This window comes from Embiotoca jacksoni, unplaced genomic scaffold (genome assembly GCF_022577435.1).
Source record: "Embiotoca jacksoni isolate LCO1_2020_lvr unplaced genomic scaffold, fEmbJac1.0.p SCAF_17, whole genome shotgun sequence".
Lineage (NCBI taxonomy): Eukaryota > Metazoa > Chordata > Actinopteri > Embiotocidae > Embiotoca > Embiotoca jacksoni.
This window is the reverse complement of record NW_027185307.1, coordinates 12,259,064-12,284,314: the sequence shown is the minus strand read 5'-3', so window position 1 is coordinate 12,284,314 and position 25,251 is coordinate 12,259,064. Positions and strand designations below refer to the sequence as shown.

General features: G+C 40.7%; 1 protein-coding gene across 6 annotated transcripts in view; it reads right to left on the bottom strand.

The window, feature by feature from the left end:
- Window positions 1-23,911, bottom strand: part of eya1 (EYA transcriptional coactivator and phosphatase 1) — a 64,572-nt gene extending 40,661 nt beyond the window's left edge. For 4 of the 6 annotated variants that reach the window (XM_069151658.1, XM_069151654.1, XM_069151655.1 and 1 more), the window contains exon 1: window positions 683-981. The gene's annotated coding sequence lies outside the window, so the exon portion shown is untranslated. Of the gene's footprint in view, window positions 1-682; window positions 982-19,004; window positions 19,067-23,695 lie in introns of those variants that run through there. The other 2 variants (XM_069151657.1, XM_069151656.1) reach the window with 2 other exon arrangements.
- Window positions 23,912-25,251: the final 1,340 nt, after the last annotated feature.

Genomic DNA, 25,251 nt, shown 5'->3' with positions numbered 1-25,251 from the left:
AACTGCGAATTGTTATCAATGAGTATATGATAATATTTTACTGCACGATATTTATATTTACAAATGAATATTTTTTGTAAACAGAGTTGACTGGAAATGAATAAACCTATTTACACTGCATTTACTATAAATACAGAACAAAAGTTTAGGATGTTTTAACACCCATCACGTATATGATTGTTTTTTTAATCGCATCATATAACATTTTTATATTGACTTCTTTATTGGGATATGAGCTGCTTTTACTTGACCTTAATTTATAAATAAAAATTACTTCATCATCATCAATGATTTGCAGCTGCCATGTGAAGATTATAGCCTCCTTCTTGAGTTTATTTACAATTTATTGTGAATTTTTGAATAGTTCCAAAGTATTCTTTTTTTTTAAATAACAGAGATGCAGTAAATGTGCTGTTTTAAACCTCAACAATTAATGACAAGATTAGGCCAGAAATGTATTTGTTACTCCTAATCCTGTTGACATAAATGCTGTAATTGAGAATTACGTGCTAAATTAAATGCTGATACAAGTTCATGAAATATAAGAGATAAATCCACACACACACACACACACACACACACACACACACACACACACACACACACACACTCAAAAATCCAACAAATCAAGAGAAGACAGTTAGTATGTCAAACATCACGTAGAAACGAAAGTCATACTCACTACAATTATGGTTGAATCCCTGTGTGTTTATCCCTTCTTATATTTTCTTTTTTTGTTGTTTTTCTTTTTAAATCTTCTAGAGAAAGATCGTTCAGTCCAGCAGAACGGACAGCAAAACTTTCTAAAACGGCTCTCAGGTGTTGTAGGATCTGTAGCACAATAGATGTAAACTACAAGACTACTTTTTTCTTTTTCATTTTAGGTGTTGGAACCCATGGAGCCCCGCGCGGTATCTCAGGAGACTCAGTCCTATTGAGAAAGAGAGTTGTCCGATTACTGCTTCAGGCAGTGACTAGTGAGTGTCTGAGGAAGAGGGGAAAAAAAGAGAGAGAGAGAGAGTGAGAGAGCGAGGGAGGAGGGAGAGAGGGAGGAAGGAGGGAGCGAGGGGGGCGGTTGGGAGGGGGGGGGGGCGCGGGGAGGGAGGGAGGGAGGGAGAAAGGCAGTGAATGAGGGAGGGAGAGGGAGAGGGAGGCTGCTGCCGTTTTGAAAAAGCAGAAAAGTTGCTCGGTGCTCTCACAGGAAGACTTTGGGTCTGGAGGAGGCACCGGGGAGTTGTGCCTCACACCAGCTCCCCATATGTCATTCACTCGCAGCTTTAAGCAATAGAGTCCTCTCCAGATTGTATCAGCGGAGACTAAGACAATGAAATGGTAGATCTCTCCACTGGAACACCAGGCTCCGCTCACACACCCCGAGGGCTCACGCTTATCCCCCCCCACCCTCCACCCCCTCACTTCTCTCTTGGTTTTGTTACGCTCCTCTTTTTGCACCACAAACCGCTGGTTTATTTTGTTGTTTTCTTTTAGGTGGGTGCTCTTGCGAGTCTCGGGTCATTTCTGGATTTCTCTCCGTCGTGGACGGACTTCAGAGCGTAAACAAGGGGTTAGGTCATTAGCTTAGGTGATGGGGAGCTAAAGGTTTAACAGCGGCCCGAGAGGCTTGGCTCGGCTCTGTCCGTCTCCACAGCGCTCTAGTGGAAGTCCTCCGTCAACACATACACACAGCGTCTGTGTGCGAGGTAATGACTGCCTTCTGTCTGCTCCAGGTTATTATTTCAACTGGGCAACGCTGCAACACAAGGCCATGCTGCTACTGATGAGCTCGAACTGGTGATTTACTCAAGCTGGTGATGAGGCTTGTACAGATTTTACCTCAATATGTCCCGATGTTCTTTTCAAGAATATCAATCCTGGTTGAGACATCAATGAGCCGTTTCAAATTTGTTTAATTTCCACATCATAAAACTGTGGGTGAAATACCAACAGTAATTCTGACAAATGATTACCAAGGAAGAGGAAATCATACATTTGCTACGGTAAAGAGGTGGTGAGAGAGAAAGAACACCCACAGCTAGAAGAGCAGTGTGCTGTGCTGGTGGTTGAGCAACGTATCGTGCTACTTACAGATCTCTGTCACCTACTAGTCAGTTGGGAAGAGAGAAGAAAAAATGCGTCATTGAAAGAGCACTCTTAAAATCTTCATAATTAGGATTACTTATTTGAATAATCTCGAATTAGTCCGTTTGTACCGGATCAGCTGCGGAGTTCACAGCCCATACTGAAAGCAGGTTGCCACCAAGCAGCCTCTGTGTAACAGCAGTCAACGAGGAGCTGACAGAAATAGATCCGAGCTGCACTACTCCTGATTTAAACACACTGCAGTAATAATGAGGACGTGCTTGAAATGCAAGCGCTGCCTCCTTTTCCAAACCGACTGCCCACAGGTAAACCCACCGGATCGCGTTACAAATTCTGAGCGTGAAATATATTGCACATTGAACAGATTCTTGATAACTCAATTGACTAATAGATGCTCGGGGACTCTCAAGTAACTATTTTTTAATAGCAGCGGGTTGCACGTGCCAATTAAGTTACTGCATTTATTCAGTGGCTCTCTGTTTCAATAAGCAGCTGTATAAAATTAGACCGAGATGTAATTTTGCAAGTGAGTTGTTTTCAAATTGCAAAGTGTAATTATACACAGTTGTTTATGTCTCCGACTAAACTCTGATTTTCCTCGTATACTCCGTCATGCAGTGCTGTACGGTGTGTTTTGAATCAAGGTTGCAATCAACCTGGCAGTTTTACTGGGGATGACTGGTGATTACTTTACTATTTTCATGTTCGGCAGTATTAAATTAAAGGCCGTTAAATGCAAAACAATCTCATGTAAAAGGGTTTAACTGAATTATAAATTGTCAATATTTTGAATTGGAGGGAATGAAGCATTTATACATCATGAAAGAGAATCATAAAGTTCTACGAATAAGAATTTAAAAAGCACTAACACATTCAATAAACTCGGTAAATTAGAACAATAAAATAATCTTTGGTGCGGCTATAAAAGCTTAAAGCCCCGTCTGCCTGCCAAATGGGAGCTTAACAAAAGATGCACTGATAGTGTTCGACTGACATCAGCGCGAAAACGCCTCTTGCCAAATACTATATCAAGTAAGAAATTTGAGAAGTAAGCTAAGATTAAATGTGAAGCCGTTCTTTATTAAGGATTATCTTGATGGGACTCGATGGTCTTCATGTGGGGTTGCAGGGATGCCTGCCTGCAATTTAGAGTGAGGAGAGATCTGCACTGTCCTCTGCTGCCAATAGGTTATCCACCGAGTTTCACACACACACACACACACACACACACACACACACACACACGGAAATAGACTCACTTCCAAATGGCTGATTCTGTTTTTGAGATAAGGAATTGGGGGTTAATGTAAACCTAAATGGACTCGGAGTACTCGCGGTGAGTTTTTTCCTCTGTTGTTCCACAACGGAGAACATCTCGGTAAAGTGAGTTTACTTATCTTCGCAAAGAATAGATGAACAGCGTGAAGGGAGCAGGAACGGCGTGACGAGGGATCAAATGGTACGGATGAAACTAAACGCTAACACCCCGGTGACACAGTTGCAGTATTTCCGTATGCATATGCTGCAAACTTGTTTGGGTAGAGCTACTACAGTGTTTATACAATTTCACACATTGGTTGGGGGTGGGGGGTGGGGGGTGGGGGAGATCAAGTTCCTTTTTTGACATACGTCTGAGCAGAGCATTGCGTTCAGAACCTTCCCCCAAGAAGGGAAATGTGAACTCGGGATAACTTTGGATAAAATAACAGTTTTATATATTTTTACAGGCATTACCGGGTGAAGCGCTCACCTACTGACTACGGAGAAAATACCAAAAACCTTAACTATACACACGTCCCACCCCTAACCTTGCCCCCGACCCCAAGTGGGACATTAAGTTTGCTGGACGGCAATTTGTCAAAGAGCTGGGTAAGTGCGAGGTACTGGATATTCCTGAGTTATTCATTGTGCGCGGTTTCCTGTTGAAAACAACCTTGGTAAAGCAAAGCTGCACTGACGACGAAGGGAAATTCAAGATCATTTTCCATACTATTCCATTCATCCTCTCTTTACCCTCGCTGCCTGTGTTTTCATGCGAACTCTGTAATACTAACTTGAAAGCAACAATGACAACTGGAGCAACCAAAGCGAAAACAACTGATGCCATCCTCCATCCTGAGGAACAACAACATGTAACCTTGATGTCACCATGTCTTTCTGCATGCAGCGTTCAAGTATACAGAGTATACCATTTACCCATCTAGCAGGCTTTCATTAAACTCAACAGAGAATCTTTGATGATGATAAGTTGTGCCCACAAGAAAGATTTTGACAGTGCAGACAGATCATTTTGAAGTCCCTCAAGGTAAATTAGTAGCGAGTCAAGTGCTTTCAAGTGGTGAATGAAAGTTGCGAGGGAAGCCCGAATCCCTTATAAACAAACATCAGGTCGGCCTGCCTCGCTGCGGAGCAGCGATAAAAGTAAACACAGCGTACCTCAACATGAAAATACATCGGAGCTCTCCTCCGCAGAGAGCAAGGAACAAAGGAAATGGTTAACCTCGGTGGACGTCAAAAACTCAAATTAACAGAGTGACCTTGTTGTTGCAGCCATCGTGGGTCCAGACAAAAGAAGGACAACATGTTTTAAATTCAGACAAATACCCATTTTTCTTAACAGTAAAACACAGCAGGTACACTTTAAGCCGTCCCTTCCAGATGTGCACGGAAATTTACATAAGCAATTACTATATGTTGTAGTTGTCACAGTGCATGCTAACTGGTCTGAAGTTAAAAACTCTCCGCGGACACATTTGTCCATGAATATACCGTCGGAGACAAGTGTGCTTTACGACCAGTGAAGCACACCTGGGGAGAGTCTATGAGGACTCTGAAAATCCTCAGACAGATTCTTTATTGGTCTCCAATGGCCCCAAAAAAGCCAAACAAGCACACTTCAGAGACCTATTACTCAGAATGAGACCTCGCTATGACTGGAAATATCACTGCCGGCATTAAGCACAGAATACGCACATGGGTTGTTGAAAGATAAAGAAATTAATAAGACTAAATTCAGCTTTATAAATCACTTCCATGTGGTTTGTGTGATACATGTGGAAATTCTTTCTTCTTTTTTTTAAATCCGACTTGTATCAACATGTGATTTAACTTGACTTGTAAATCAAAGCTCGATAGGAGTTTTTGTAGGGTAAAACATAATTCTAAGAATGATCAAGGACAGTTTTGGCCGATGCTTCGACATCAGACAAAGTCTTCTTACATCTCAGTGGAGGAACATTCTCTACTAATATTTGACATTTTTCAACCTGACGAAACAAACTTGGACATTTTAAAGATTACCACTACAGTTCTGTGACTGATCAGCCTATGAGCTGCTGTGCTTATGTGAAATAAAATGTGTGATGAAAATCGATCTCTCATGGCTTTATGTCAAATTTATTTCAACTTATGTCATTCACTAAACAGGCCAAAATTGGGCTATATACATTATTTCAAGCACCACCGTATTAAACAGCATAATAATGTCATACATAAAGTGATATAACAGCACTTTTTGACCATAAGGACTTTGTACAAATTTCAATTGCCTTTGTGATATAAAAATAACCTATGTAATCTCGACTATGTATTTTAAATAAAATAACACTTTTGTATATTTAATGTACTCATTGAAATTTACTTCATTATTAAAGTGGGAACATTTCCGACTCCGTAGAGTATAAATCTAGTTGAATGGATGGCCATCAGCTTCCACCAGTTTTTACCAAAACAACATAATGTTTTATATGATCATTTCCCTGCCACTCTGCATCAAACACACAGTGAATAACTACTTTCATAGGCCTTCTGCCTAAATGCACTAAAAAGCCGTCAGAAAAAAAGAAACAAAACGTCTACAGTGTGGCATTTTTGTCTTTCAATTTAACAGAAAGTTTTGACAGCGCAAACATGAGTATAAGTTCTCTAAATACGACAAATACATTTTCCCGTTCTTCTGGAGTTTGTCCCACATTTTGAAAATTTTAAACAAATAATACAAGATTCACAAAACAGTAACTGAGGAAAACACTCCCGTGCATCCTGATTTCATAGCTGCAAACTTGATGCTTCCTTTGAGTGTAAATACAACTGCTGGGAAATCCAAGTTCACAAGTTGAACAGATATCAATGACTGTTACAAAAGTAAGCGATATAATTGTAGTAAGTGGGCCGGGCGGCTTTAGAAATACTGTAGCACTAGTTCCAGCAGTAATCTGACATTTTGTTTTAATAATAGAGCCTCACCAGCAAAACTACTAAATCTAAATCAGCTGCACCCTAAAATACCAATATGTTTGGTAATAAATTTTCAGCACCGCACTAATGGCAGCATTTGTCAGGGCTGCCCCAACTGTCTGGGACTGGCTTCTGACTTGTGCAACTCGGGCGGCCAGAAATGTGGCACTCCCCGTCTCCTCCACAGCTGCCCAGGTCAGCAGAGCACTGGGGGCCACGCCGCTGATCAGCAGGCTTGCAGTCGGTCTGGCCCGCAAGGAGCGGGGAGAGAGGGGTGGGGGTGGGGGTGGGGGTCATCACTGAAACTTATGTTCACCACACCACCAACTCCCAATTGGTTAGAGTGCAAAATGCAGAGGTTATGGACATAACTGCTGCCTCGCAACTCCACCCCCTCGGGCTGACTCCCCGTCTCCCTCCCCGACTTACTCCACAAACCCCCACCAGTCCAGCCACTGTGACATTTGTGAAGCCAGGAGTCCACATAACAAAAACACATTAGGCAAATGTCTGGGGTCAAACGTCTGTTTGAATTGGCCAGATGAAAGACACTTAGATTGGGTCTGTGCCATTCAGTTACAGTTACAAAAGAGACAGAGCTGTGCAAGCCAGTGGTTTGACTCACTGACAGAATATGCTCCCACATTCAAGTCATGGTGCCTTGTTTGCCAAGGGACATCACAAGAGCACAGGCAAGGCTATTTAAGCCAGGGGCATTATCAATCAGCTATCTATCACACGGAAACAAAACAGAAATACCACAGAATGCAAAATAACTTGTATTTAACCTACATCCACATTTGCTCTCAAAGAAGGCAAGTGCAAGTGAACACAGCTAGAGTGTTTGCAGTGATGGATGGACACTGCCATTGGACACCAGCTTTCAGTAATAGTTAACTCCTGGACAGACTTAACAGCTGGGCTTATCTGTCTACCCTGCCTCCTTGCACATGTGAATGGATTATCTAGGCACCAGTCACTTATTTTATACAACAGCGGGAAACATGCTGAGCAGCGTAATTTTCACAGCCTTGAAGACAGTGTGAACTATTAGCGGCTGGCTGAACTGGAGCGTCCGGCCAATCATGCAAGAGTCTGAGGGATTTTAAGAGTGACGTGAAGTTCCAAAATAACCAATGGGATAGCTGCCTTTTAAGACTGCGCATGGGGAGTGCTGACACATACAGTATACTAATACCTCAAAGTACTTCTTGGTGACTTCTGTGCATTTGTCTGGTACTTGTTGCTGCAGTCATCGTGAGTAAAGGAGACAGCCTTTCATTTATTGTTTTCTCTTGCGCACTACTGCTGCACTATCCATATGCAGTGGACAGGAAGAGCTGTCCAAGTTACTTTACATGTTGAAAAAAACAAAAACAAAGACTGCGTCATCTTCAATGAGAGCAGAGTTAATGGTTATAAAGCAGGAGGAAACAACAAATGCATAATTCACCGGCACTGTAAACATTAGTTGTAATTCTAGTCCACCGAGAGTTGAGATCTCAGGCTTCCTGATGCAGTTCATTTCTTACACGCATAACATTGTGAAAGACAGCAACAGAACTCAACGACATGCCGTGTTTGTTTCGTCCTGATGTGCTCGGAGCAGCGGTGGCCCCGCGAAAAGGTGACTTCCCCTATGAGGAAATGGAATTTGCAATGCAGGCCTTGCAGAACACTCTCCCTTTGTGCTTGTGTGAAAATAAGTTCAATCTCATTTAGCTGGAACTGATTTAGGGAAAAACAATCTCATATTCTTTATCAGCAACGCTCATATTAGTGTACGGTATTCCTCTGTTTTCAATATGACCTTCAGCTTTAGTAACACTATACTTTTATAGTGGCAGGCCATAGCTGATTTTGAACAAAGAAAGGTAAAAGTCTTTCAAAAGGATCCTTAGAAGTCTGTTTATGTCCATTTAAAAAATATTTTTGAGTGCAAGAAAATGTTTTCTGCTTGTGTTTTTAAGAGTGGCAAGTTTGACCTGTAAATATATAAGGGAGAATGTAAAGTGCAGTCCAAGCTGCATCTACATGGGGAAGCAACAAACGAACTACAGCAGGCGAGTGACCACAATAATGGTGTTAAGAGTGGGCAAGCTGAAAGCTGAAGATGTATTGACAGGTCAGATTCATGTGCATTAAAAAGCTTTAAAGATGGGAATGGTTGATTGTTAGTTGAGTTAATGTATCGAGTCCATGAACTAAATAAATTCCTATTGATATCTCACCTCTTTTAAAGTCCATCTCATTCTATCCAACGTGTAGCCTCTTGAATTCTTCTTCGAGGACTCAAACCTCTCCCACTGTATCTATATTTGGTTACTGAAAAGAAGTAATGGGTTGCTTACATGCTTTATAATATGTTAAAAACAATTTCGGAAACATGTATTTAATTCTGACAGCCGTGGAATATACTGTATGTTTCTGTCAGTTGATAAAAAAATTTTTTTAAAAACTACAAAGATGTGAAATGTGCTCATCTATGATTGGATAAATGATATTACAAAGTAGTCCGTGTGCTGCGGATAAAGACAGTGAGTCTACTAAAAGTTAGAGAGCGATTTTGAAACTGAAGTCAAGCTCACTACTGCTGCCAATTGCCTTCAGGGAGATCTCTTCTTGAACTCTGTACTTGACACCTTTGATAATTCATACACCTTTTCAACCCTGTGATTCGGAGATAAATTATCACTTTAATATGGAGGGTTCCCTGATTAACCTTTTGATAGCCCCACGCAGCACAGGGAGAGGTGATGAACTGCCGGGGACCCGTGGTGATGAACACATGATTCATCGATACCAGCAGGTCTGCATGTCTTTGCTAAAACCGCAAACGAAACCACAACAAAGAAATTCCGGTCATCCGGGGCATTGCCTCTGACTCCAAAATAAACACAGCGTTTGTTACAAGGTTCCGCTTCTGCGTTCAGAGGGGAAAAGCAGACAGTGGGAAGACAGGGAAGAGAGTGTGAAGCTTTCTTCCTCTTGACTTAGTGACTCAGTTGCCGAAGCCCCAGGTGTTTCTTTGTTCTCAAGACCTCCACTCACCTCTCTCGTTGACTTTCAATCGATCAAAACCAGCAGTAACTTGGTCCCGTCTATATAAATGAATGAATTTGCTCGTAATGCTTTCTGTGCCTACTACCACCGGCTAGATAGACCTATAAATAGCTCAGCAGTCTACCATGGAAACAAACCACCGCACAGCCTCGGATCAGTTACAGGAGTAGCAACTTTTTATAGGTCACGAAAACTTCCAGTTGCCTAGGAAACAACAGGTAATACTGGTCAGGGCAATTAGAGGGCCCATTTTGTTGAATGGGGAGTTATCAGAGAGCTGACCTGGGGTAATTGAAGGGTTGCTCATTCATGGGTCCAAGGACTGTATCTGCTAATGCTGCACCTGGGCCAAGGCACCTTGAACAACTCACAATGGGAAGAAATACCTGTTTGTTTTCAGTAAGCCAGGGGAGGGGATCTGGTGGAAACGTGTCAAAGGATGGGACTGGTGGTTCAACAAAAAGCCACTTTCTGAATATTGATTTTCATTTTGACTTGTGTAATATTGTTCATCCTGTAGCCAAGCTTTAATCGAAAGCAATAGATCTGCACTGGATACAGTTGGGCCCAGAGTACCGAGCTTGAAACTGTTACCTTCCTACTACAAAACAGCCACGTATGTTCACACCTTCCTATGTTACTGCTTTAGATTACATGTGTGCATCAAAGGCTTTAATATTTCGTTTTTTGGGGGGAATTGAAATGTTTCGATACAACACAGCCTTCTTTGTTTGCCCTTTTTCCCCCACTGCATTTGTTGTGAATATCTGTCTATAAAACTACCACATCTGGGTTGAACTGTACCTGTTACTAATCCCACAGGCCAACCTAGATTCACAGCTGTGACTCTCACAGAAGCCCGACCCATCCATTGCATGATGACTATGCAATTTACAAAATTACAAGCTAGCTGAAACCCTGCCCTAAAGAAGCCCCAGACTCTGCCTGAATTATTAATCGACTATTGATGAAGGCCCGATAAATGCACCCAGCTCACCATCCCAATGACATTTCTTGTCTCCTGCCCTGAGTCACTTCTGCCGCGCTGTCTGCCGCTACACGTTTCTGTCAGTTGATACAAAACTTATGAAGTGAAATGTGCTCATTTAAATCACAAAAGGCAATTGTTTTCAACAGTGTATCATCTTACAGATCTCAACAGCGCTGCCATCTCTGCTGCCCGGGAACTCGAATAAGCGCATTACCAAGCCAGCTAATTACAGTTTCACACAGTGTGACAGTCGACAATCTTCCCCTATTCTGTTGGCCAGACACCAAAGTCTTCTAATGTGCTCACACAAGGGGAATCAACATGACAATCTGATGGCGGTATACAAACATCAACAGAGAATTGCTGGCATAATGTTGATTACTTCTCTGCCTTAGGTATTAATATAAAATCCATCAAACTTTAAGAAACTGAAGAGAACATTATTGTATATCTGAGGAAACAAAAATGATGACAATTTGTTTTTCACAGTGTGGATAAAAAACATGAATACAAGCACACAAAGGGAACGCATAATACCACACAAGAATTATGGGGATATTAATTTAGCAATATAAAATACATTATCAAATGACAGTCAAGGACTTCACAGCCCCTCTGACTGACCTCTGAGCCCGGCCGTCCACATCTCCACCACAAGTCCCTCCAGCAGCTGCAGAGCACTTAATAAATTGCACCTTCAACAAAAGGAAAAGGTGATGAATTGAAAAATGTTTAGCCCTTTCATGCATTATTAATGCAGACTCTCCCTCAAATCGGTCGCTGATAAATAATTAAAAATTAATCTCATTATGGGAGTTTTCATTATAAGATAATTTAATTAAATGAAAGCCCAAGGACCTCTGAGGGCCCCGAGCCACTAGGGCCTCATGCCCTGCTCCTCTTAATGGGTCGAGGACAGGAGAGTGCACTGGTAATGCACAGGAGCCCATACATTATTTAATGGATCCCACTGAGTAAGGACAGATCAATGATAACTTGTCATCCCATCAATGCGCTGAAAGCATTCCAGAGCCGACTGCAGCGCAAATCCCAAAACTGGAAAAGAAAAACATCTGCGCACACGTGTGGAAATCACGCACGCTTGCAAGCCCATACACATTCATTGTATGCCAAGCAATGTCACTTGCTGTCACTGGAGGATGCAGCTATGAATATTCTTTGTTTGTGCATGTTGAAATGCGATACCAAACAGAAGATGCCTGTGCATTTCACTGATGGGAAGGCAGTGGAGGGCTGGAGGTTGGAGGATGAAGGGAAAAGAGGAAGACGTCTGATGTCTGTTGCCTACATTACAGTCCAGGTCCAATGCGCTTCAGTGCAAACGGTGAAGGGTACAAGGTGTACATCTGATACCAAACAATAAAGGATATCAGAGTCAAATGGGAGCCATTAAAGACTTTCTTGGTGAACGAGAGGAGGGGCTGAGGAGGAAGAGATGCCCTCTTCCTCTAGGTTTGTCTTGTCTCCAGGAGCACTTAAGCACTCTAATTATTACCTCGCAGTGAGGATGCACTCATCTAGCTCACACCGAGACGACTTGAGCTGCTTCACCAGCACACGTGCTTAGAGTTTCCAGCTATATTCAGACAAGCAGCACAACAAATGGTGACTTTACACTCTGAGTACGATAAAATATATAAAACGTAGATGCACTTGCATGCGTATTTTCATGTGTACACTTTGGTTTGGCCACTTTTTTACAATAACCTTGAGTAAAACACACGAGGCTCGACTTTCCAAAGAATTACTTCGCCACTTAATTGGACTTTTTCATTCTCTTTCCACAGCACGCAATGAGGGTAAAATTCAAATTTCAAAACGGAGGTAAAATGATTTATTATTATTGACTAATATTCAAATTCTTCAAAACCAGTGTTATTACTCAGAGCTCGTCATCATTGCCAGATTCATACAAATCAAATGAATGCAATTTTGATGCTTAAAGCATAGAGGGAAGTGTGTATATATGCACATGAGGCCTGCATTTCAAAGAGGAAATCTTTAACATAAACATTAGCATTTTGTGAAAACAACTGAGTAATTAGTTTAGGGCATAATAAGCTGGGGTAGGCACACAATGAAAGAAAGCATTCTGGCTTTAAAATGAATAAAAATTGATTGTGTCCCAATAAAAAACGAATTGGCAGAGTGTTAACTGGATTCCACATAAACGTCTGTAGCAGTCCCTGGCCGCTTTATTGCGTGCTAATGCAATAGAGAACACTTAGCAATAAATGCTCCTCTCTGATGAGCTCACAGAGGCTTTCCAAGATGGCCTGATGAAATTGTAAAAATTAGATTTGAGCTAGCTGCTAATGACTCCTAAAACAAAGGAAAATCTCCAAATAGAATTAGCCTGCCCTCTTCTTCTCTAAATACATCATATGTAAATTACTGTCATTTGGAGAAATATGCCTGCCTGGAAGGTAAAGCCTTCATTAGAGATCTCGGTAGGTTTGGGACTCAAACAAGAACTCCTCCTGGACATTTAAAAAGTTTGAGCGCTGAGAGAAGCTATTGTTCACTCAAAAGGCAGCAAATCAGAGGCAAGACTACCGAATTTATTTTTCATTATTCCAGTCAAGCCTAATGGATTTTGTTCCAACGCTAAGGGCAGAGATAGCTGCTGCTGGTATGAGAAACAAATACGGTGTATTTGTAAAATATCATTGCTATGATCCATATTTGTATTTAATTTGAAATCCACGAACAGCATGCTCACTAATATCTTCAGTGAATCACTTCATTAATGCAGAGCCACAGACACCAATACAGTGTTATTCAATACAGTTAATTAAATGAATGAAAGTCTGATACATTATGGCGGTCACTTTAACCATTAAGTTCAGTTTTATTTTAAGCTTTTAACTTTTTTTTCTGTGAAATAATTTGCATTTGATGGTTTGAAAGATTATTTCCTTAATCATAATGAACCTAATGCATAATCTAATCATAACATGCTTAATGACAAATCAGCTAATCTTAGTTTAATGGGATATCAGTCAGCAAAATAAATTATGTTCTCATAAAACTGATACAAATTGACAGCTGATGAAGTGTCAGTGCAGCACAGGTCAGTTGTGTGACTTGCAGCATGAAAGTAGTTCCTCATTAACATCCAAAGGATTCCAAAGTGCTCTCATTTGTTTCTACATCATTTGTGCACATTTGTACGTCATTATTTTTCAAGTTATCACAACTTATCAATCTGACATGTGTAATGTTCATAAAGTAGGAATTAATAGAGTCACAATTTTTCCTTTTGTTCGCACGAATGAGCAAATCAATGAGTCGCCACTTTGGAGTCATTTGGACATGAACGGGGTAATGAGTTTAAAAATGTCGTTTCATTTCTCAAAAACTGTGCGAGTGCACATCTTTTATTTTGCCCGCACGAACAATGAACAAACAATGTGTAAACAAATCAAAATGTTTCCCCTGTCAGTGCAACCGCCCTGTACACTTAACGTGGTAAATTACAGCATTATGCCTCTTGATGTTTTGGATAAGTGTCGAGTGCTCTGATGGATCAGTGATGGTGACCATGGAGGAGCTGAGGTCAGTAAAGTGCGGTAGGTGCTGATAACGGATGTTATGTCCAGTCAAATATGTTTATATTATTCATTTCTATTTATGTTGTTTTAGGCTATTCCTCCACTGACACGTAAATACAGGTTCAGCATAATGGAGCCTACACTGTCTTGAGTCAGTGCTGGTATGCATGCTAAGAGGGAGATCCACATTCCTCTTGCTCATTTGATCAACATTTATATGAGCCAAGAATTATGTTTTGGAAATGCTTGATCACTGGTACTTTCTGCTCACACAGGTGTTCTGTAGGAGGACTTTATCTCCCTGACCTGCCTGATCCTTTAAGAAGGAATACACTTTCCAGTTTAAGTATCTTTGTGCAGGTTTTTCTTCTTTTTATTTTTTTTTTCTTCTTTTTTCTGCTATAATGTAAATCAGTTCCAAAAAAGGGAATGTTGAATTGTTTAGAAATGTCACCAACAGTCTTTTGATTATGCCTCTTGATGAATATTTCTGTTTCAGAACAACGGAGTACCATGTAGCTCTAAATGAGAAGAGATTGATTCCACCTGGGTCAAAGTGGCTCTAATTCCAGAGACCCTCCCTGATTGGCCACAGACAGCACTGGTTGGTCTGTCTTTGGCTTTTTTTTCTTGACTCTCTAAGAAAATGGAGGAGGGAGGAGTGTTGTGTGTTTTGTCGTTGTTTTTGTGACCGGTCTGAATAAATTAGATCTATTTGAAAGAAGTCCATCCCTCCGACTCACATTACCAACCATTTTCGAGTAGCTACAACATCCGGTGCTGCATGCACGACAGCACCACAGCTGAAAAACAAAATCCTAAAGGAAACACCGTTCTGTCATTCCGATTGCTCCAATACAACTTTGTTAACCAAATGATCTGAAATGTTTACACAGTTCCTGCCACTAAGTATTTGCCCTTCCAGAGAAGCTGCCACTTAACTACTCAGTAACCATTCACACTGCCCTTTGCTGTTTGTACAAGGCAAGAAAAACAGACATGTATGACAACTTCTCAGCAACTATGCAGCAATTAAACAAGATAAGTGGTGTTTGCAGGAGCTGCTCAACTGTTTCCTAATACAAACAGAGGTTCTGCCAGTTGCCTAGCTTCAGGACATAAGCCTCGTGTGTTCCTACCATGTAGGTAATTCACTTATCTGGGCATTGTTCTCAGTTCATCCCTGTTGAATCACATGGCTTTGTTGATAGATTTGCCCCAGTTTTAGATAAAAAAAAAAAAAAAAAAAAAACCTTTCCAAATATAAGCACAGACCTCACAGGGTTTCCTGAAATAAAACCAGGCAGAATCATTAGTGGTACCAGGAAGTTACATGTGACATTAAATGTCAAAAATACTAATTGAGTAGTTTAATAAGATATGCGTTGTCCACACCATGCATCACAACTGTGTTGTAATCACGAAGGGTCTGTCAAAGATGTTTTATATTAATCTAATGTTGATTATAAACAGAGAGTCTGTCACTTTATTATGCACCTAGTGTGTTTGTTGGACACATATCTGTAAAGCTGCAAGTGAGACCAGGTCTGTGTTAAGTTTGAGTATTTTTTTGAGGGTCACACATGGAGCACCAGCCAGACTGCAGCTGTGGGGTATTTCCACTGTCCATAAGCACCTACTTCCTAATGGACTAACAGAAACTCAAAAATAATAACCAAGATCTGTCAAACAGTTATTGACTCTTTAATGCACTAATTTCACATCAAACCAAAAGCAAGCATATCCTATATCCTCCAAACCTCCACAGTGAAAAGTATCAACAACTGATATTGTAGCTGAAGGGGACAAGGCGGAAAATTAGGCAGGAGAAAATTCTTAATTTTTAACACCCATAGTATAACCCAAACTAACACCCTTGTTTGACAAAAAATATCTAGAAAGTGAAAATAAAGCGACGTCGATTTATGATATGCACTGTAGGTGTCATATTTGATGCATCTAAGTAGTTAATCAGCTCTGATGTTCTTGAAGGAGTGAAGCAGCAGATTACAGTAATTGAAAGTCCATACTGCGACAGAAATAACTGTTCTCACACAGGGGCTAGACCCACTGGTGCCTTTTGCTGTCTGTTGGCGAGAACTAAATATATTTTCTGCATTCTGAATGGCATTCCTCTCTAACACATATATGCCAGTAGTTAACAGTGGATGAGAATAAATAGCTTTCTCAGCCAAGCTTTGAGTCATGTCAAAGATGGGTGTAAACATGTGTAATTGGTTTGTTTGTGGACATATTTAACATGCTTAAGCAGCTATGAGGAAGTGTTTGTGGAAATATCTTAATTTGGTCTTTCCATTTTTGATCTATTTACATCAATAACAAGTCAGATACACTGGCACTTACACATATTGACAGAGTAATAACCCTTCTGGCAGAGTAACAGGGCCTAATTTCTGAGGATCATAACAGTGAGCCAGGATTATGTCACTCTGACCACCTGTTCCCTGAAAAACGTCACTGGCTTTAAGTAGTTCCGGCATGCATCCAAAATGTGAACTTCTGAACCAGAGCGCTTACTTTCTCATTTGTGCAGAAGCAGGAGGCGGCAGTGTGTAGCAACAGGCACTCTAATTTCGTGGCGGTGGAGCAAAGGTTTACATAAGAGATGTGCTGTTCTGTGGCCGTCACTCAACCTGTCCCTGATTGGCAAACGCAAGAACGAGGCGGATGCTGTTTCATGTCACCTAAAGGCTAATGAGAGATTAAACATCAGCAGCAGAAATGCTAAATATTGTTCAGTAGTCCAGCAGGAGGTACACACTTGTTTCTATGGAAATAGCAATAATAATAATGATAATAAGAGGCTTATTCAACAATTTTCTGTCTTATACAAAGCAAATTTATTTAAAAAAAAATCCGGAATCGGATGGTCACTTACATGATCTATCAAAAAATAGAGTGAAATCCTCTCAGGAAAGACAGGCTTCTTATATTAATACAGGCTCATGTCTTAATCTTGAAAGAACTTCACAGAAATAATAGCTGACCTCAACAAAACGAATCTTTTCTCCGTAAGGAGAAAGAGCTAAATGTTCTGCTGCTAACGCTGTCCGTCTTCAAGGCCAAGTGGTATTGCAGGTGCAGCATAAACACAGTGTATATTTCTCTTGGACCAGGGTTCTAAAATAGCTGTGCAAGCATTCGTGGACCACACACAGCTGTTAGCGGTGTGGTTCTGCTCACATCATTGGAGTTTATGCCAATTAGCCGCTCTGACTATTTGCAGGGTGTTTGTCACGAATGAAAATAGATGGACCATCCTCCAGAGCCATGCAGAACCGCGCTCTCTCCAACTGGCAATAAATGCTTTGTGACTAATTTGAGATGAGAAAGATTTACATTTGTCATCATCCTGAAAGAAATTCTGCGTCTGACTTAGACACGACTGCGAGACAGAATCGAACACCCGTCCGGGGCGGCAAGAAGAAACTGCATCAAGCAGCACGGGACATGTTCCCGGTAAATGAAACGGGCTTGCTGAGGAAACCGGCCCAGCAGTGGCCCATCACGGGGAGCGGTGAAACCAGCGTACTGTGGTGGCCTTGATGAAATCACCCCACACTAAGGTCAATGTGCTGACAGTGGGGATCAAGGCAGTCAGAGTTATTCCAGGGGTCCTGCCACTCTACAGCCCAGTAGTTGACCTGTACAAAAGGTTGATGACCCACAGACAGAGCAGCACACGGACCGCCAGTCTCAACACTGTAAACTACAGCAAAACCTGAAGTCATGTTTCAGGCTGTGGGCGACAGACGGAGACGGAGACGGAGACGGAGACAGGCGGGCCGCAGAAGAGGGCACTGTTTTTCATCACTGTTACAGAGTACAGCGCAACGATAAAGGTCTTGTACATTTTCTCATAAGTTCCCGAAAACTTACCAAATGAAGAGAGAACACTGTGGACCGTTTGGATCCTCCAGTTATCAGTTGAAACATTTTAGGATAAGAGAGAAATCTATTCTTTGTGCGATGTTAAATTTGATCCATTCAAGGGTTACAAAGCACCAACTGTATGCTTTTCTTATCAAGGCAGCCACTGTCCATCCCGGAACACTAAAGAGAAGTAGCAACAAACCCGTTCCATCTGCTCCATGTGTTAAGGTGTCTATTATGTGCGAAACAAGCCTTTTTTTTTTTTTTTTTTTTTCCCGGCCGTGCCTTTTTGACTCTGATGACATAATTCTGCAGAGAGTTGGTGCTTGGGGAACTTTCTGCGCTCTTACTTTTATACACCTATTTAAGAACAGCAGCCTTTCACACCGAGTTCAGCAGGAAGAAGCTATAAAACCAAATGGGCAAGACCTACAGTATTTCATAATTAATAGGTAGCAGGGCGAGCAGAACAGGCCGCGCTGACGTAAAAAGATCAACAACGTATAAAAGTGATCATTCATTCTCCGGAAAATTGCGGACAAAAAACCCTGTGCCGTATGTTATTCCTTTCACAAAAACAAAATCATAACAAATCTGAAATACGTGTCAAGCTTTTTATAATCTTTGATTGCCTTGCTTTATTTGGAAGTCCTACAGAGCAGCTACTCTCCTCGCCCATACAGTCTAATTTGTTACCGAGGTGGTCCCCAGCTCATACCAGGTCACCACCTGCAAGCAGCACTGTAAATTACTTGGTGGGCCTAATTGCCCATGTCCGCCATGTTACTATAAACTACTAGTGCTGTGCTAACTCTATTGTCAGGTACTTAATCAGGGCCACCAGATTTATTTCCAAGCACTAACTCTGGGGACAACCACAAGCAGCCCGGAGTAATTGGAGCTTTTTTTTGCATCTAAAATTAACCACCTATTCTTAGTGGGGTTGGGAAATGATAACAATAATGATATCAACCAAAACCATATGAGGCCTTGCCTTTCATACTGGGAGTTACATAATGCACAATAGATCCAGATGTTGCTCTGAATGACCTTACCTGGGGGGGTATGGTGCCATTATGCCAATCAAACACAGTAACACTTAGGCCTAAAGCAGACTGGAGAAACTCAATTATTCAGGCTCTTACCTCACACATACAAAGCAGCCAGCAGCAGGCGTTGGGGTTAGCTCGGTCCCTCCTGTGAGCACCTGAAGCAGGAAATGACGAGAGAGAAATTAATAACCACAAATAAACTTACGATTGGGCGCGCACACACGTTTGGAGAGAGAAACGTTCACATGCTTCCAAACCAAAATTCACTCCAGTCTTCACATTTTAAGTACATCTAAGTTGACAAAGTACTTCAAAATATAAACAGAGGGACACTGATGAATGAATTCTGTTAAAGGCAAAAAAGTCAAATAGATCAGTGTAACATGCCTGCAGATATTTTTGGGCCATTTGTAAGTCGACTCTGTTATTACGTGAAGTTTGAAGAATTTACAAAGTGAGATAAAAAGAGAAAAGAAAAAAGAAACATTCAAATTAAAATAAAAACAACTTTTACAAGATTAAATGTGAGCAATTTCACAACGGCGATGTGCTGTATAAAAAGAAGAAATGAAATCTGTAATATTTTTGTTTTTGTTTTGAACATTTATTTTTTTGAACCTATTTTCCATTGCAGTTTCTTTCATTAAGTGACTGTATGTGGCACTTTGTAATCGAACTCCTTTTCGTCAATGCAGCAGGCGAAGCAGTGGAGGGTGAGAGAAGAGTGAGCACTGAGCATGCAGAGGGGATGTGGTCTGTGTAGGGATGTCAGAAGCATAATGGGCAGCTGAGTCATAGGTTATAAAAAGCTGTCATTAGGGATTTCTGTCCTCAGCAGCTCATCACACAGGACCTGTGAATTATTTATTACGCTGGAAACTCAAGTGCCCCGTTACTCAAGACCGCCTGGTTTCCTGCACTTCCCTTTCCTTGGGCTTGTTTAATAAAAGCACGCCATTTAGTTCTTGTAATTAAAGTCTTTAAGAGGATCCTAGATATAAATAGAAATTCAATTTATTAATGTAAATACAGTGGTGATTTTTGTGGTTGTAACAAATGACCAACAGTGCATGCTTCTAATGAGAGCAATAACACAATGAAAGTCTACAATTAAAGTGTTTGGATTATTAGGATGGGTCCTGTGTTTGTTTTGCCCGCAGTCCAAATCACCTAATTAACAGCCCCCAGAGTACATTAATGTGAGGGATTTTTATTTTACACCATGATTATTTTCTTAAATAAACCAAAGAATGATTTAATAACGACAATTTGTAGAGAATTTTTTTTTTTGCATGAATGGAGACACGACAACAGGTAACACTTTATGTCCTCGTCTTTAAAAAAAAGCTCCCAATGTCAAACTTTGGAAGCACTTCATTATTATATTCAATCACCTATATATTCCACAAATCAGCAAAAAAATAAAGGAAATCCGTCTGAGTTCATTTTTTTTTCTCTTGGTTTTTGATAGCAGAGTCGATGCAAATCAGCTCAGGCATTTTTCCTCACTTTGTTTTGTTCTCCGTATATGAAAATGGTTAAAAATCCCAAGGGTCAGTGAAAATGATCCCTCCACTCCAGTCGCCTGCTCTAAGTCAGCCAAAACATTCCAGACTTCAAAAGACGGCTTTGCCTACCAGGGCCATTTCAGTGTCCCAACCTCCATGGCCCAGGAGGACTTGGTTATTTGGATAAATTAATTTCTGGAGTCTGCCTGAGTTGCAAAAACAACCTCCTGCCTGACAGCAAATTACTCTAACTGAAAAAAACTGGAAAATATATAAGGTTAAAGAAAACACCCACTTTTTTTTTCTCCACAATAGTGTTTTCTGTTTACAGACTGCTCTGCTGTGTTTATGAGTTTATATATTTCTAATAAAAGACGAAAAAATATCGCCGAATACACCTGTAAACCTATCTGTTGGCAGGTGAAGAGTTTCAATAGGCAACATCAGCACACAGGCTGTAAAACAGTCTGTGTACACTGTGCAGCGGACAGGCTGTATACCATAAAACAGGCTGATGTAAAAGTTTAACAACTGTCAGTGGTATTGAAAAAAATGATATAAAACTGAAATCTCCTGAAGATTCAAGCATTTGCAAAAAAGAGAAAAAAAATATAAACCTGAGAACACAAGCTGTGAAGATGGGGGAGGAAATGGTTACGGAGGGAAAATTATGCAAACAGATGAAGACAATCCAGAATTAATGGTCCGCAACATTTTCAGGCACTCAGAGAGCTGTCCAAGGACACCATAGGGGAGACTGCATGGCCCCAGTAATTGGAGGAGCATGTAACTTCAAAAGTAAAGAGAACAGACTGGAGAACTTTCCTCTGAAGTCAAGTCTTGAAGAAAACGTGAAGCACATGTACAGTACAGTAGGGAATCCGGTACATGTGTGAATGAAAATTGTTCTATTCATTGCTGCAGACATGATACATTGCAGTATTGCTGCTGTGCAACCACACTTTTAAAAACGGACTGAATCCTGAACTCGGATCTTCGGGTTACAGCTGCTCCATCGCAGGTCAGTCACTCATGAATGGGCCCAAGCGAAACAAAATATTCCACAATGTCAGTAAATATGTCCATAAAATACGGCATTCGGAGGACGTGAGATCACCCAATGAAAGATAAAATGCTAGAAAATGTAACGACCATAAGTCACAAAAAAATATGTCATTTATAATGTTTTGGATTGTGACCGTCTTCCTGAACTTTCATAAAATAGAGATTTTATGTGAGGCGATGCACGGAAGGGATCAACGGTCTGATCAAATGATGATTTAATCGTAATAAGAGAGGAGTATTACAGTAGGGATGTAACAGGACATGATTTGCAACTATTTTGATAATCAGTTGATGGTTTCAAGTAATTTTAAAGCAAAAGCACGTCTGCTCCTTTCAAATGTGAAGAGTTGCTGCTTTTTCCTTGTCTTGTGTGATTGTTAATTGAATGTGTTTAAGTGTTTGACTTTTTGTTGCTTAAAACAATCATTTTAAAAGCCTTAATGAATTTTGATGGGCATTTTTCACTATTTCCAGACATTTTATAGTGTGCAGGCACACAAAGAGAGGGAGAGACTCACTCATGCATTGAACTTGGGCTCAACAAACACTCCAAACTCCTCGCCTTTGACAAGTCTGATGAGAAGCGTGACATGCTAGATTTACCTCGTGGAGAAAACAAGGCGGAGTAACGGCTTGCGTTGAGTAATATTAACATCCACGGCCAAAGTGCCTTTGAGCCAGGCACCTCAACTGCTCCCTAGGTGCCGCAGCTACGGCTGCTCACTGCTCTGGATGTGTGTTTGTGTGTGTGTGTGTGTGTGTGTGCGCGCGCTCACTGCTCTGACTGTTTCACTGTGCAGCAATGGGTTAAATAAATTCCTGTGTGTGTAACATACTGGCAAAAAAAAAAGATTCTCCTTCTTCTTCTTCTTCTTAAAAAGAACGATGGAGACAGACCAAACCGACATGATCTGTGCGCCCTGTTCCACTTTTCTCATTGTAATTGCAGTGTAACCACGGACCCATGTACTTCTGGCATGACCTCTGGTCAGAAGTGAGCCAATACTCAGCAGTAACCTCATCATAACATTTAACCAGGTGTATAAATATGGCAGCTTCTTGACTTGACATTAGACACTGAAGCACGACTGATATTTGACAGCTTTATAAAAACACTGAATCAGGGAACCACCATCTTTACACACTTGATCCAGCTGAGAGGCTTATTCAGTGCTGCGGGAACAGCAGAGGGCCTGCCTCTGCGAAGACTGTAATCACGATGGCATAACTTTGACATAACCTACACTTCTGTCTTGACGATGTGCTTCAGCTATACATCATGAAAATAACTCAAAGTCAGAAGAAAATGAAGACAAACTGTATCACGTTGGAATGGAAAAAGCAGAGGGGAACACAATCTTTCCAAGGTCTGTTGGTCTGAGGGAAGAACTCCATGCATGTTTGAGTCAACACAACATGCACTAACTGAGGAGGAAATGTCCATTTTTAACCTGCTATCCATCACTGTCAAAAGTGGTGCACAGTGAAAAAGGAAATAATTAAACAGAAAAATGACTGCAGTCTGGGGCAGAATGAATGAGAGCAAAACCTAGATACAACTGCTGTTAACTTAAGGTAAATGATATTTTGACAAATGCGCCTTGTGCAACATACCTGTGGCACCTTCTTTCTGGGGGTGAAAACACATTATTTATACAATATAGGGTACTACTGAGGTGAGTCAACACGCGTAATAAAATACTGCACAATGAGAGGGTGGGCATGCAGTATGTATGCTAAACGGAGGCCATTGAAATATGCAGTTTTTAAAAACAGTGCTCCAGATAAAGTCAATCATTGCAAAGTAACACACAGAATGCAACAAAATAAAACACCTAAATGAAGAGGATAAGCACGTTAAAGTAAAAAAAATAATAAATTAAAAAGAAAACTTTACAAACTAATTGACCATTAAAATAGCCTGTATGAAACATAAAACTAACATAAATTCAATTACAAATTAAGTGAGTGAAAAGTTTATCGAGCTTTAATTGATCACTGCGCACATATCCTTCCGCAGCCTATTGGAACTATATAATACGGAGTGCTGTAGCCGTCCCCGCCCATATTGGAAACGGCTCAATAACACGCTGTCACTTCGCCCCAGAAGTCAAAACAAATATACCGAACAAACTGTGAAGAAACACAGAAAACAGACACACACACAAAAAAAAAAAATGCAAAACGAGTGGCTTCTTCGGAGGTGCCTACCTTACCGTGAGTATTTCACCGCTGTCACCACATGCAACAAGTCTCCCTGTCCACAAACATTTCAGCTCTTTTGAGCCGTCAGCGACTGCTTTCCTCCCCGCTGGCTGGAGAACGCGTGCGGGACAAACGGACGAGAAAAAAGGCGGAGAGCCGCGAGAAAAAAAAACTGATCATTGTCCGTCACGAAAGCTAAAAGTTTTCATAGCACCTGAGTCGGAAGGTTACAGACAATTGACGAGATAGATCCGTATGCGACTGTGCGCGCGCGCGCGCAGCCCACTGGTACCAAGTGGGCTTTGAGCAGGCACGAGGACAGCTTAACGCAGAAATAGGCTGTTACAGTTCGCTTTTGTCGTCAACGACAGGTTGTTACTTACTTGTCAGTGTTATATTATTTGATTTTTTTTTTAACTCAATTAATACATTAAACTACCATCTGTTGTGATAATTTAGTTACAAAAAAAAAAAAAAAAAATCTGCTGATTTAGAGCATGATGGAGGGATGCCTAATATTATAAATTACATTTGCGGTGGTGATTCACGATGTGCTGCTTTTCTAAACTACATGTCTTCCCCTCTTTTTGGATATGAATTAGAGCGCCACCTAGGGTTCCATATTGCCATCAATATTGTTGAATGATTTTTCAATTATTTTTTTTTATATTCAGTCCTGCAATAAATTATCAAATTATCTGATATTTTAAGCCCTTAATTAGTGGTTTCTCTACTTGACATGAAATAATTTCACAAAAGAGAAATAAGAAAAAAATTCTGTTGCACAAAATTATATTTGTTTATCTGGCAACATTTTGGTTTTCCTTCTCGGGCCTCTAAAATTATTCAAACTAAACAATAAGGGGGGAATTTGATCTTCTACTGAACTTCCCACAATGTACACGGTATGATTAGGCATCACAAGATGTTGCTTCATATTAAGGGGTCACAGGTTAAATATGTTATTATATAAATTGACTGTTGCAAGTAGGGATTGCTGGCACAACTTCCAAAAAGTCCAAATCGTTGCAAATTTGAACTTTGCTTGCAATATAAATTAATAACAATACAGTTGTTCTTTAGTTGACATGTGTTGCTGGAATTTTGTCCTTCGATTAATGGTTATAAAATAACAGTAAATTGAAGCACACAGATGTCGGTAAAAATGTACTTCCAGCACTATGAAAATGGTTTCTGTGGGAAAACAGCCCTGTGTAGTTGAATGAATGCAACATACTTAAATAGCCCCCCATATAGTAAATCAGTTGTCATTCTACTCCTTTGATTATATCAACTAATTGGACTTGAATGATTGGATGGACAGCCTTTAACAGCCTTCAGCGATACATCACAAGACAGTTCTGATGATTTGTTGCATCAATTGACTGTTCACGTAATCTCATTTGTGTTTGGAAATGCACTCATCCAAAGGTTCCAGTCCGAGCCTTCATTTCAGCACAGCAGCCAACACACCTTCAGATAAAGAGATGCAAGTGGATGGACAGTACCACATATCCTTGAGAGCATTTTTTAATTTCTTGGTGCTCCATCTGTTGAAATGA